Below are 14,636 nucleotides of genomic sequence, written 5' to 3' on the forward strand. Positions count from 1 at the left end.
GTGTACTGTGAGTGCTGAATTCTTGCAGGAAGTTCTGTGCATACTCAAATAAGCACATCAGCCTTTTTTTTTCACTTTAGTTTTTGTACCATGTCAGTGGGGGACACCAGTACTGTGCCTTTGAGCTTGGCGTTCAGTTTGACAAAGCGGTGGACCATGGCATTTTAAATTCTTTATCCTTAGGTTTATTATTAGGGTATTTTGTAACCTATTTTAACATTTTGTAGTGGGATTTGGATAGAAAGAATTCTGCACCTACAACTAGGTTGAAGGTACTATCTTCCCCTACTTGATTTGGATTGAAGTATCTTTACTGTTCAGTTGGTTCCTGTGTCTTTTCATATTTCATGGATTTTAGGCCACAATTTAGTAGTCATATTGATAAATTTATAATTCAATAGGCTTTATATTGATAAACTTACTGGAACAACCACCATTACAGACAACATGGTCTCATTACAGGGAAGGCATGACTTCATAGAAAGTTGATCTGTCAGGAAGGACTGTCTTATGCTGCAGTAATAAACAGCCCTTAGATCTCTGGTTTAAAATGACAAAGGCTCTTTTCCATTCATGCCACATGTCCACCACAGGTCAGCCCTGCCCCATGTCTGCCACCCTCAGGGCAGAACAAGGGACCACAGATCCCAGTGGTAGGAGAAAGATCCACAGATCCCAGCAATGTGCTGCCTATCCCAGAGGTGAGACCCCTGACCTGCATTCATTCACCAAATCATAAAGGGCCCAAAGCCTTTTGGCGCCTGTGCGCCAAGAGGGAGAGGAGAACCAGCTATGCTAGGGATTGTATAATCACTACTTATGTCTTAAAGCATTTGAGGTCAATCAGAAGTTATTTTTGATTAACTTTTCCTAATTCTCAGTATAGGATTTTAGTAGAAAACAATATAGTCCTAAAGCAGTTGCTGTTACAGACATACAGGATGGTGTCACCATATTATTACGTATAGCCCTGATGGTCGCTCTCTTATCCCCATTTTCAGGTGAGTAAACAAACCCAGAGGAATTAATTTACTCTGAATGTTTTTGGTGTCAATATTCCTCATAGGAGATGCTGTTTGAACTAGCTTCTTGGTTTTCTGTCATTTATGTGAAAAGAAAAACAATAGTAGGCCAACCTGGAGTCTGAGCTTTTAATTTGATTTTTAAATAGGAATGTGAGCAATTGGGTGTTAAAAACTAAGCAACACAGTTCAGACTGGCTGGTTTCCTAGCTCAGATGCTGTGACTTTCATCCTGGGGTGATCTCAGGTCCAGATGTTCCTGCACTAAGGAGTTGGAACATCCAGGAAGATTGAAATCAGGGTCTCTGTCATTGAGATTTCTTTCTCCCTTTACTTTTTTATGTCTCATACTTAAAATTTTTCTGTCAAATCTCAAAGTTTCTCTTAATCCTGATCCAAGTAGTAAACCATATTGTGGGGAGCAGCCTTGCAGAAGCAGCATCATGAAGTAAAGTTCAAGGCCTGAGCATGTAAAGAACAGCCCAGGATTTGGACATCACTTGACTCTTACTACCTAAGAAATTCTTCCTGTTCTTTTGAAATGATACCCATCTTAAAATGGCATATATAGTTTTTATTGTACTTTTAGGGAGCAGAATAGATTTATGCTTAAATTTTGAAAAACTGTTCACTGATAAAGCTATTATAGAAATTGCAAAACTAGGAGGAGGATCCAAGATGGCCAAATAGGAACAGCTCTGGAGTGCAGTTCCCAGTGAGAACAGTGCAGAGGGTGAGTGCTCACCACACTTCCAAACAAGTTTTCACTGCCCACAGACCAGGAGATTCCCAGGCTGAAAAGCACCACGAGTTTTCAGTGTGGAGGTTTCAGCCGATGCCAGGTTGGTGCACAGAAACTCACACAAGTCTGGGTGGCCGTTTTGACTGGTGCCTGAAACACCTGGGAGACAGAGCTGCCCATTCAACTGAAAGGGAGGGGGCTGAGACAGGGAGCCAGGTGATCTGGCTCGGCGGGTACCATCCCCACAAACAAGCAATCTGAAACACTCTGGATTGAGAGTTTTGCAGCAAGTGCAGCTGGACCCAGGAAAGTCCAGCTCAGCGAGGGAAAGGGCGTCCCCCACTACCAAGGCAGTCTGCCACTACCAAGGCAGTTCACACAACAGCTGGGCAGATCCTGCGGCAGCTCAGCAACACCTCTGCTGGCAGACTGTGACTAGACTACTCCATGCAGGGCAGGGCATCTATGAAAAAAGGCAGCAGCACCACAGCAACTTATAAATAAAGCTGACCTCCCTAGGACAGAGCGACTGGGAAAAGAGGCGGTTATGAGTTCAGCTGCAGCAGACTTAAAGGTACCTGTCCAGCAGCTCTACAGGAAACAACAGTGCTCCCAGCACAGCACTTGAGCTCCTACAAGGGACAGACTGTCTCCTCAAGCAACTCCCTGATCCCCGTGTACCCAAAGAGACACCTCATAAAGGAGATCTCAGGCCAACATCTGGCAGGTACCCTTCTGGGATGAGGATAGTACAGGAAGAAACTGGCAGCAACCCTTGCTGTTCTGCAGTCCCCATGGGTGATCCCCAGGTGAGCAGGGTGTGGAGTGGACCTCCAGCAGTCCTGCAGCAGAGGGGCCTGTTAGAAGGAAAACTAAGAAGCAGAAAGAAATAGCTTCAACATCAACAAAAATGACGTCAACTCAGAGACCCCATCTGAAAGTCACCAACTACAAACATCATAGGTAGATAAATCCACAAAGATGGGAAGAAACCAGTGCAAAAAGGATGAAAACACCAAAAACCAGAATGCCTCTCCTCCTCCAAAGGATTACAGCTCCTCACCAGCTAGGGATCAAAGATGGATGGAGAATGAATCTGATGAATTGACGAAACAGGCTTCAGAAGGTGGGTAAAAACTTATCAGAGCTAAAAGAACATGTGCTAACCCAATGCAAAGAAACTAAGAACCTAGAAAAAAAGGTTAGATGAGACGCTAACTAGAATAAACAGCTTAGCGAAGAATATAAACGACTTGATGGAGCTGAAAAACACAGCACGAGAACTTCGTGAAGCATACACAAGTTTCAATAGCTGAATTGACCAAGCAGAAGAAAGGATATCAGAGATTGAAGATCAACTCAATGAAATAAAACAAGGCAGCAAGAATACAGAAAAAAGAGTGAAAAGAAATGAACAAAGCCTCCAAGAAATATGGGATTATGTGAAAAGACCTAATCTATGTTTGATAGGTGTACCTGAATGTGACGGAGAAAATGAATCCAAGCTGGAAAACACTCTTCAGGATATTGTCCAGGAGAACTTCCCCAACCTAGCAAGGCAGGCCAAAATTCAAGTCCAGGAAATACAGAGAACACCACAAAGATATTCCTCAAGAAGAGCAACCCCAGGGTACATAATCATCAGATTCACCAGGGTTGAAATGAAGGAAAAAATGCTAAGAGCAGCAAGAGAGAAAGATCGAGTTACCCACAAAGGGAAGTCCATCAGATTCACAGTGGATCTCTCCGCAGAAACCCTACAAGCCAGAAGAGAGTGGGGGCCAATTTTCAACATCCTTAAAGAAAAGAACTTTCAACCTAGAATTTCATATCCAGCCAAACTAATTGAGTTTGGATAATTTCATATCCTTTCATAACTTCATATCCTTCATAAGCGAAGGAGAAAGAACATCCTTTATGGAAAAGAAACTGCTGAGAGATTTCATCACCACCAGGCCTGCCTAAAAGAGCTCTTGAAAGAAGCACTAAACAAGGAAAGGAACAATCAGTACCAGCCATTCTAAAAACTCACCAAATGGTAAAGACCATTGACACAATGGAGAAAATGTGTCAACTAATGGGCAAAACATCCAGCTAACATCAAAATGGCAGGATCAAATTCACACATAACAATATTAACCTTAAATGTAAATGGACTAAATGCCCCAATCAAAAGACACAGACTAACAAATTGGATAAAAAGTCAAAACCTATTGGTGTGCTGTATTCAGGAAACCCATCTCACATACAAGGACATGTGTAGGCTAAAAATAAAGGGATGGAGGAAGATTTATCAAGCAAATGGAGAGTAAAAAAAAAAAAAAAGGAATTGCAATCCTAGTCTCTGATAAAATGGACTTTAAACCAACAAAGATCAAAAGAGACAAAGAAGGGCATTACATAATGGTAAAAGGATCAATGCAACAAGAAGAACTAACGATCCTAAATATATACGCACCCAATACAGGAGCACTCAAGTACATAAAGCAAGTTGTTAATGACTTACAAAAAGACTTAGACCCCCACACAATAATAGTGGGAGACTTTAACACTTCACTGTCAATATTAGACAGATCAACGAGACAGAAAATTAAGGATATCCAGGACTTGAACTCAGATCTGGATGAAGCGGACCTAACAGACATCTACAGAAATCTCCACCCCAAATCCACAGAATATACATTCTTCTCAGTACGCATAGCACCTACTCTAAAATTGACCACATAATTGGAAGTAAATCACTCCTCAGCAAATGCAAAAGAATGGAAATCATAACAAACAGCCTCTCAGACCATAGTGCAATCAAATTAGAACTCAGAATTAAGAAACTAACTCAGAACTGCACAACTTCATGGAAACTGAATAACTGGCTCCTGAATGTTGACTGGATAAACAATGAAATGAAGGCAGAAATAAAAATATTCTTTGAAACGAATGAGAATGAAAACACAACGTACCAGAATCTCTGAGACACATTTAAAGCAGTGTCTAGAGGGAAATTTATAACAATAAATGCCCACCAGAGAAGCGAGGAAAGATCTAAAATTGACACCCTATTGTCAAAATTGAAAGAGCTAGAGGAGCAAGATAAAAAAAAAAAAAAAAAACTCAAAAACTAGCAGAAAACAAGAAATAACTAAGATCAGAGCAGAACTGAAGGAGATAGAGACACAAAAAATCAATAAATCCAGGAGCTGGTTTTTTGAAAAGATCAACAAAATAGACCGCTAGCCAGATTAATAAAAAAGAAAAGGGAGAAGAATCAAATAGATGCAATAAAAAACGATAAAGGGGATATCACCACAGATTCCACAGAAATACAAACTAAGATCAGAGATTACCAGAAATAGCTCTATACACTTAAACCAGTAAACCTGGAAGAAATGGATAAATTCGTGGACACTTGCACCCTCCCAGGCCTAAACCAGGAAGAAGTTGAAACCTTGAACAGGCCAATAACAAGGGCTGAAGTTGAGGCAGCAATTAATAGCCTACCAATCAAAAAAAGTCCAGGTCCAGACAGGTTCACAGCTGAATTCTACCAGACTGACAAAGAGGAGCTGGTACCATTCCTTCTGAAACTATTCCAAACAATCCAAAACGAGGGCAACCTTTGCAAATCATTTTATGAGACCAACATCATCCTGATACCAAAACCCAGCAGAGACTCAACAAAAAAAAGAAAACTTCAATCCAATATCCATGACAAACATAGATGCAAAAATCTTCAATAAAATACTAGCAAACCGATTGCAACAGCACATCAAAAAGCTTATCCATCACGATCAAGTAGGCTTCATTCTGGAAATGCAAGGCTGGTTCAACATACACAAGTCTAGGAGCATAATCCACCACATAAACAGAACGAAAGACAAAAACCACATGATTATCTCAATTGATGCAGAGAAGGCCTTTGACAAAATTCAATAGCACTTTATGCTAAAAACTCTCAATAAACTAGGTATCAAAGGAAAATATCTCAAAATAATAAAAGAGATTTAGGACAAACCTATAGCCAATATCATAGTGAATGGGCAAAAACTGGAAGCATTCCCTTTGAAATCCATTAGACAAGGATGCCTTCTGTCACCACTCCTATTCAACATAGTATTGGAAGTTCTAGCCAGAGCAATTAGGCAAGAAAAAAAAAATAATGAATATTCAATTAGGAAAGCAGGAAGTCAAATTGTCTCTATTTGCAGACAACATGATTGTATATTTAACAGACCCTATCATCTCAGCCCAAAATCTCCTTAAACTGGTAAGAACTTCAGCAAAGTCTCAGGATACAAAATCAATGTGCAGAAATCACAAGCATTTCTATACACCAATAACAGACTAACAGAGAGCCAAATCATGAGCAAACTCCCATTCACAATTGCTACAAAGAGAATAAAATACCTAGGAATACAACTAACAAAGGATGTAAAGGACCTCTTCAAGGAGAACTACAAACCACTGCTCAAGGAAATAAGAGAGGACACAAACAAATGGAGAAACACTCCATGCTCATGATTAGGAAGAATCAACATCATGAAAATGGCCATACTGCCTAAAGTAATTTATAGATTCAATGCTATCCCCGTTAAGCAACCAATGACCTTCTTCAGACAACTGGAAAAAACCACCTTAAACTTCATATGGAACCAAAAGAGAGCCTGCATAGCCAAGACAATCCTAAGCAAAAAGAACAAAACCAGAGGCATCACGCTACCTGATTTCAAACTATACTGCAAAGCTACAGTAATCAAAACAGCATGGTACTGGTACCAAAACAGAGATATAGACCAATGGAACAGAACAGAGGCCTTGGAGGCAATGCCACACATCTAAAACTATCCGATCTTTGACAAACCTGACAAAAACAAGCAATGGGGAAAGTATTCCCTGTTTAATAAATGGTGTTGGGAAACTGGCTAGCAGTGTGCAGAAAGCAGAATCTCAACCCCTTCCTGACACCTTACACTAAAATCAACTCCAGATGGACTAAAGACTTAAACATCAGACCTAACACCATAAAAACCTAGAAGAAAACCTAGGCAGAACCTTTCAGGACATAGGCATAGGCAAAGACTTCGTGACTAAAACACCAAAAGCATTGGCAACAAAAACCAAAATAGACAAATGGGACCTAATTAAACTCCAGAGCTTCTGCATAGCAAAAGAAGCAAGCATTGGAGTGAACCGGCAACCAACAGAATGGGAAAAAATTTTTGCAATCTACCCATCTGACAAAGGGCTAATATCCAGAATCTACAAAGAACTAAAACAGATTTACAAGAAAAAAGCAAACCCATCCAAAAGTGAGAGAAGTATATGAACAGACACTTTTCAAAAGAAGACATATATGAGGCTAACAGACATATGAAAAAGTGCTCATCATCATATTAGAGAAATGCAAATCAACCACATTGAGATACTATCTCACACCAGTTAGAAAGGTGATCATTAAAAAATCTGGAGACAACAAGTTCTGGAGAGGATGTGGAGAAATAGGAACACTTTTACACGGTTGGTGGGAGTGTAAATTAGTTCAACCATTGTGGAAGACAGTGTGGTGATTCCTCAAGGACCTAGAAATAGAAATTCCATTTGACCCAGCAATCCCATTGCTGGGCATATATCCAAAGGATTACAAATCATTCTATTATAAAGACACATGCACACGTATGTTCATTGCAGCATTGTTTACAATAGCAAAAACCTGGAACCAACCCAAATGCCCATCGATGATGGACTGGACAATGAAAACGTGGCACATATACAACATGGAATACTATGCAGCCATAATAAATGATGAGTCTGTGTCCTTTGTAGGGACATGGATGAATCTGTAAACCATCATTCTCAGCAAACAGACTCAAGAACAGAAAATCAAACACTGCATGTTCTCACTCATAGGCAGATGTTGAACAATGAGAACACATGGAAATAGGGAGAGGAGCATCACAAACTGGGGTCTGTTGGTGGGGGCAAGGGAGGGACAGCAGTGAGGTGGGGAGGTCGGGGAGGGATAACATGGGGAGAAATGCCAGATGTAGTGATGGGGGGGATGGAGGCCCCAAACCACACTGCCATGTATGTACCTATGCAACAATCCTGCATGATCTATACATGTACCCAGAACCTAAAGTACAATAAAAAAATATTGCAACACTAAAAAAAAGTATGAACCTGGGTTAAAGCATCTTTTGTTGTAAATTATTCTAATCACTCTTTTAAGAAGCACATTTGGCTTTCCTGTTTGGAGTGTTTGAAGCTGGTGGTAGTGGTAGTGTGTGGTGCTGGAGAGCGTGGCTCTGAGCGAGTCTGCCTGCCTTGGATTCCTGACTGCACAGCACAGCGGGCTGTGGGGTCCAGGCAGACCAGCTTCCTCATCTGATAACCTGGGGACAGTGGTACCTGCTGACAAGGCAATTGTGGAGTTAAGAGTTCACAGGTGCAAAGCTCTTGTAAAGAGTGATTGAAACTGGTAGACAATAAACATTAGGATGATGGCTGAGAGAGTGAACTTAGTTCTTGTCTGGTAGAGAACTTTTGGCCTTGTTCCCCAGTCATGCGGAAAAGGCCTAATTCCCAATAAAGGAGGCCCTTCCTCCCCCGCAGGGAGGGTCCCTTATCTCACTCTATCCTGGCCCAGCCCCGAGGCCAGCAACCTTTCCGCCCAGCAACCCCCCGAGCCAATCACCATCCACCCCCGTAGCCTCCCGTCCCACAAGCTCCCGCCCGGCAGGTTTTCTGCCCAGCAACCAACCCAGCCAATCGCTAGGTCAGCTCTCCTACCGCTTTTCTGCCCAGCAACCAACCTGGCCAATCGCTACCTGCCAGATCAGCCTTCCTACCGCCCCAGGCCCTCAGTCCCTATAAAAGCGACCGAACAAAGCAAGCGCGCGCGATTTTTCCCTTCCTGCTTGAGTCGCTCGGAGATCCCAGTAAAGCTGGTACCGGTCACCACGCGTCCTGCCTCGTGTCTATCGAGCGCCTGCCTCCGTGGGTCGGGGTCCCACAGCCGGGGTCGCACAGTTCTTATTCTGACAAACTTTCCTGATAACCAACACAATGCATTTCAGACTAAAGCGTGTCGTTTTAGCAGACTTTTATTTTGTTTTCGACATGGCCTGATGGTGGCTGAGGACAGTCTGTGAGGAGCTAGCTTGTCCCCATGCCTGGGCACTCCCCAGTTCGCCGCAGCCCAGGGGTGCAGCTCCCCAGGGGTGCAGCCCTCTGAGGATCTGGCTGTCTAGGTCCCTGCCTAGGGGCCCTTTTGCAGATTTTTGTCTGGATCCTCTTCCACTCTGGGTTGTCACCTCGAGGCTGACGTCTGCCTTCAGCTACAGCCTGGCCAGTGGCTCTGAACCTGTGCAGTGGAGCAGGTTGATGGCCTGGCACCTCCTGCCTCTCTGCCTTCCACTCTGGAGGGCTTCCAGCAGCCATGCCTGAGAAGTGTGTCCCCACCCTCCTGGCCACGGGTGATTACTCCCAGATAGGTCTCTGACTCAGGCCAAGCAAATTAGGGCCCTCCCTAGGGAGCATGGGGTTTGCTTCCACCACCAGATTCAGCCCGAACACTTGTACTGAGGATCTGTAAACTTAGCCTCTGGGGACTGGCTGTTTTCTCTCATGTATGTGGAATAAGGAAACTGCAGGGAACCCCGCAGTCCTCCAGTCACTGGGACAGCCTCAGCCCTAGTGCCTGCTGCTCCCTGCTCTAGGGTTTCTGTGAGCACCTTGGAGCCAGGGAACATTTTCAATATCCACTTGTGTGATTTCTCTCTCAGCATACTGAGTGGGACCTCAGGCTGGAGGGAAGGAGGGGTCGAAGGTTCCAATGTTCCCCCGCTACACATGCCCACTCCCATTGTGATTAATCAGTTTTTTAGAAGGTGCACCTGTGAGTTCTTTGGGTTTCTTTCAAGCAGCTTACTTTTTCAGCTTATCTGTTTTGAAGAGCTGGCACAACAAGGTGTTTCTACTGAAAGGCTTCTACCCTGTGCAAGGTGGGAGACTGATGGCTCCTCCGCCACCTTTTTAGGGCCCAGCCTCAGAGACTGTACAGCATGGCTTTTTCCATCCCCTGCTGGGTGGGCAGGGACAACTCAGGTTCAAGGGGAGGGGCATGAGGCCCCCTCTGGAAGAGCATGTGGGGCTGGAAATGCTGTGGCCACTTTGGGAGGTGCAGTCAGCCACAAAGCTCCGTGTCATCAGCCCCAACCTCCCCTGAGCTCCAGACAACTGTGTCCAGCTGCCCACTGCCACCTCTCACCCCACCCCAAGCGGAATTCATTTCGGCCATTCCTCCTGTGTGCCTTGCCTCCGTCAGTGGCAGCGTCATTTACCTGGTTGCCTAGGGCAAAACTCAGGACACTCCTCAGTTCCTCTCTCCTCCCCTTAGTTCATACTCAGGCCATTATTAGCAAATTCTCCCAGCCCCACCTTCTGAAAGGGGACTCCTGCTGCTCCTTGTCACCTTTGTCCATCTCCCCATTGCTGTCTCTTTTTTTTTTTTTTTTTTTTTTTTTGAGATGGAGTCTCGCTCTGTAGCCTAGGCTGGAGTGCAGTGGTGTGATGTCAGCTCACTGCAACCTCTGCCTCCTCAAGCAGTTCTCCTGTCTCAGCCTCCCGAGTAGCTGGGATTACAGGTGCCCACCACCATGCCCAGCTAATTTTTGTATTTTTAGTAGAGACAGGATTTCACCATATTGGTCAGGCTGGTCTGGAACTCCTGACCTTGGGTGATTCACCCACCTCTGCCTCCCAAAGGGCTGGCATTACAGGTGTGAGCCACTGCATCCAGTCCCCATCGCTGTGTCTTTCCCTGGCTTCTGCACTGGCCTCCTGGGTCTCCCTAACAACCCTGCAATCTGTGCTCACAGAGCAGCCGGTGATCTTTTAAAACATTTGTCAGATGATAGCACCCTACCCCTCCGGTGGGTTCCGGTGGGTTCCTGGCCCACTCAGAATAAAATCCAGATGCTCTGCGGGTCCTATGGGTTCAGCTCTTCACCCACGTCTTGTCTTCCACCCACCCCGTCCACCTTGGCATCACTGCAGCTGCCACTCTTAGCTCCTGTGGCCACAGGGCCTCCACACTTGCTGTTTCCTTAGCCAAGGATGCTCACTACCCAGTTTCCTGTGGGTTCCTGCTCAAATGCCACAACTCTCCCCAGCTACTCTACCTATAATCTCCTCCCTCCACCCCAGATTGCTCTTGGTTTTGTTTGATTTGACTTCGTAGCACTCCCCGGCTCTGGAAGTTGTGCTGTGTGTTGATGTGTTGTGTGTCTCCCCCGTTAAAGTGTGCTCCATGAGAGCCGTGATACCCTTCCTCCCTCTTCCTGGAACAGTGACTTTCAATAAATATTAATAACTACATTAACAAAAGCACTCAGCAAATGCTATTCTGTTCGTTTTGGTAGAAATTGGCAGGTCTTTAGTAATGCGGTTCCCACTCCTCATTTCTACTCACCAGTACTTACCCAACACTTTTAAAAACAAATAGATGTCATGCTACTCAGTTCACAAGAGTTTTATTTAACTTACGGGATTCTTTGTTTTCCCCAGCCGTCCACGCCTAATTTAGACTGAACGCACCCTACTGGATAGTAGGCCAAGGCACATTCAGGATTTCAACATGTGCTTTGAGAAATACATACGCTCGTGGAAATGCCTTCAGCCACCTGCCTCTCAGGGCCCAGCATGGATCTCTTCCACGATTCTTAGGTTCCAGCTTTTCCAAATCTCAGAACCAAACCATAAACGTTTTATTGCCTGAAGCTGAGATTTGGCATTGATTTCACAGGAGTGACACATGAGGTGGGTGGTGATAGGAAAAGAAGAAATTAGAAACAAAATTTGTCTGAACTACCCTGTTCAAATACTTGAGACTATACACAGAAATCTTGCCTCTCCTCTTTACTGAAAATACTTCTATAGCCCTTTTTAGAAGCTGGGCTTCACAATTCAAGACGTGGAGTAGTCTACAACTTACATGATTTCCACTGAAGATCTTGACGGAGCCAATCAGCACTGCAATGGCTTACATTGAATCCTATCTTTGGAAGGGGTATTTTCAAAATTGAACTTGTGTTTCATTTTTTAAGTGTGATTTAGGTTCAGTCCTAAATAAAACAACGATCTGTGCTTAGTTCTGCAGTGACTAAGCCAAGTGTCCTTAGCTGCAGATGCTGAAGAACCACGAAACCACCACTGCATCAATGATTCAGGCTCCTAAGTGAAGGTCGGTCTTGTGCCCTAGCATCAGGACCCTGTCAGTCTTTGGAATGTTTTTGGTCATAGATTAATTGAGAACACACCTATTTGGAACATCTCATTCTCTTGTTCACGTCCCTGGAGGCTTCATTTTCCAGAATGGGAAGCAAATCCCCCACCCAGCCTGAATGCCTCTCGTGCAGGATCATGCAGGGGAAAGACCAGAATTCCCTAAGCATCTGTCCTTTTTTTCTGCCCCAGGTCTGAGCGCTTGTATGTTTCTATGATTGACCTAAATGATAGGATGAAATTAGAAGTGATGCCAACAAAGTTTTGGTTTCTGATGAAAGAGCACTTGTTAGTACTGAGTACCCACACCATGATTCATATTTTCAGAGCTGAACACCATCTTCAATAATGTAATGCTATGATCCTAACTGATTGATTCTCTTGACAAAAAGAGTGAGTTAATGTATCCCTGTTATCAGAGAAGAGTGTAGACAGTACAAGAAGAGCAAGTGAGTGGAGCAAAGGTGTTAGCATAGCCCCACTGAGTGGAGCAAAGGTGTTAGCGTAGCCCCACTGGGACACACGAGACTCCTCACACCTCAGTTCTTGTTCTTGTAGTGAGCGTGGGCTGAGAGTTTCCATGTGGATACAGAGTGGCGAGCTGTGACCTCTGGCCCTCAGAGGTTCACTGTCCACCAGACCGTGGCTTTGTCGCAATCCCCTCATCTCCTTACCTCCTCCGTGTGTCTTGTAGACAGTTGTAGCAGAGACAGAAAATTCACAGGGACAGATTGCTCTGATGGTCACCAGAAATCCCAGTGAGAATAGGGACAGGATGACAAAAGTTACTTGACCAAGTGGAAGTCAGAGTGACCTGGGCACCTGGAGGGAGTTCCCTGACATCTCTGAGCCACACAGCCACCTGGTCCAGGACATGTGTGTACATGTCCCCACATGAGCTGGAATGGTAGGGCTGCCAAGAGTTCCCAGCAGCTGCTGGCAGTCTCATCCCGGTCCAGGTGACTCTAGCCAGCAATGACCCTGGAGTGTGGGGGGCTCTCCAGCCAGGCTGGCTACATGATTTGCAGGGCCCAGTGCAAAATGAAAATGCAGGAAATGCAGAGACCTCCCACTGCAGTCGCTCTGTTGACCTGCCATGGTGTTTTTCGTTTGCTATTCCGTGTGCTTCAGCAACAGACCCACATGGGTCTTGTCTTGCGACGTGGCACAGGGTGTGCATCCACTCGACCCTCCCTGTGGCCAGGCCATCTCTGATGGGGAGGGCAGCTGCACCTTCTGTGCAGGGTAGGGCATGGGCTGCCAAGGGCTCGTCATGGGGTGGACCCTGCAGGAGGACACAGCCTCCACTGTCCCATCAAACTTAGCTTACAAAACATAAATTCTAAGTTATTGAGAAGTTCAAGACACTCCCACGCTCAGGCCCTTCAGAGTATGGCCCTTATGTACCTGCACGGCCCCCGGCCTATGGAGCTGCCGGGACTCCAGCACAAGGTGTCTGAGTCAAACCTAGGCATGTGGCATCTGGGTGGCAGGGGCTTCAGGTGAGGCAGGAAAGGCCCCCTCTGGCATGTGGCTTCCGTGTCTGGACGTGCACCTGGGAGCCCCTTTCACCCCTGGCCCTGGCTTTTATTCCATCCTGGCGGAGTTTGCCATGGGCTGTGAAGATCTTGGATCCAACTAGGAGGGCGGCAAGGGTCCTCACAGGCCACACAGTCATTTGCTGAGGCCTTTCAGGTTCTTTACTGAAGAGCCAACAGAGGCAGATAACATTTCCCATGCTGACAAGGGTCCCTTGTCACAATAGAATGTGTTTGAATTACTAAGGTCAGAGATAATCTTGGGAATGAAGGGAGGGCACCATCGTGGGGAGCAGGGGGAGGCTTAAGGAAGCCTAGGATGTTCTCAGGCTGCAGTAGCAAACCCCGAGACTCCATAAGAGTGCACAGGCAAGAAAGGCTGCTGAAGGTAGAGCCTGTGTTCATCCGGACCTCCCTGACTCGCCTCTGGTGCCGGCATCCCCTGGGAGGTGCTCGCGCGGGGTGAGCTCTCAGGGGGACGGTGAGGCACTCTCGTCGTCCAGGGTCTTCCCCAGAGCACTACCCTAGCATCGGAGCTCATAAGAACCACCTCATGCTGCCTTCCACCGGCAAACGTTTTTGGAATGGAACGAACACATTTATTTGCAGTTTATTCCCTGCCTTCCCTCTGTTTTTGGCCTAAGAATTCAGGTTTATCAAGGAGAGTCCAGGGTCAGAACGTTCCTAACCACCAGGCGGCGCTGCAGAACAAGCTTACTGACTCCCGAGCGGAAGAACGCTGGTCCTGACCAAAGCACCAGGGCCCTCCGCGATCACAAGACTTTACGCCCATCCATCCCAGGCCTGCTACGCACAGAAACTGAGGATACATTATAGAATTGATGCATAGGATTTGCACTTACCGATCAGATGAAAATTTGCAACCAGGGTGTGTTTTTCTCTGAAGCACACACACATATATGCACACAGGCACTCTGCGTGCAAACGTTTATTCTATTTACCCTTTGTCCCTTTCCTGGCCCCGAGCCATGACAAAATAACATGGTGGATAACAGCTGTTCTAAGCATGGCTCCAGCTCTGTCCTGGGCAGTGCT

The sequence above is a fragment of the Aotus nancymaae genome, unplaced genomic scaffold, assembly GCF_030222135.1.
Source record: "Aotus nancymaae isolate 86718 unplaced genomic scaffold, 86718_ANA_hifiasm-v0.15.2.pri h1tg000020l, whole genome shotgun sequence".
Taxonomy (NCBI): Eukaryota; Metazoa; Chordata; class Mammalia; order Primates; family Aotidae; genus Aotus; species Aotus nancymaae.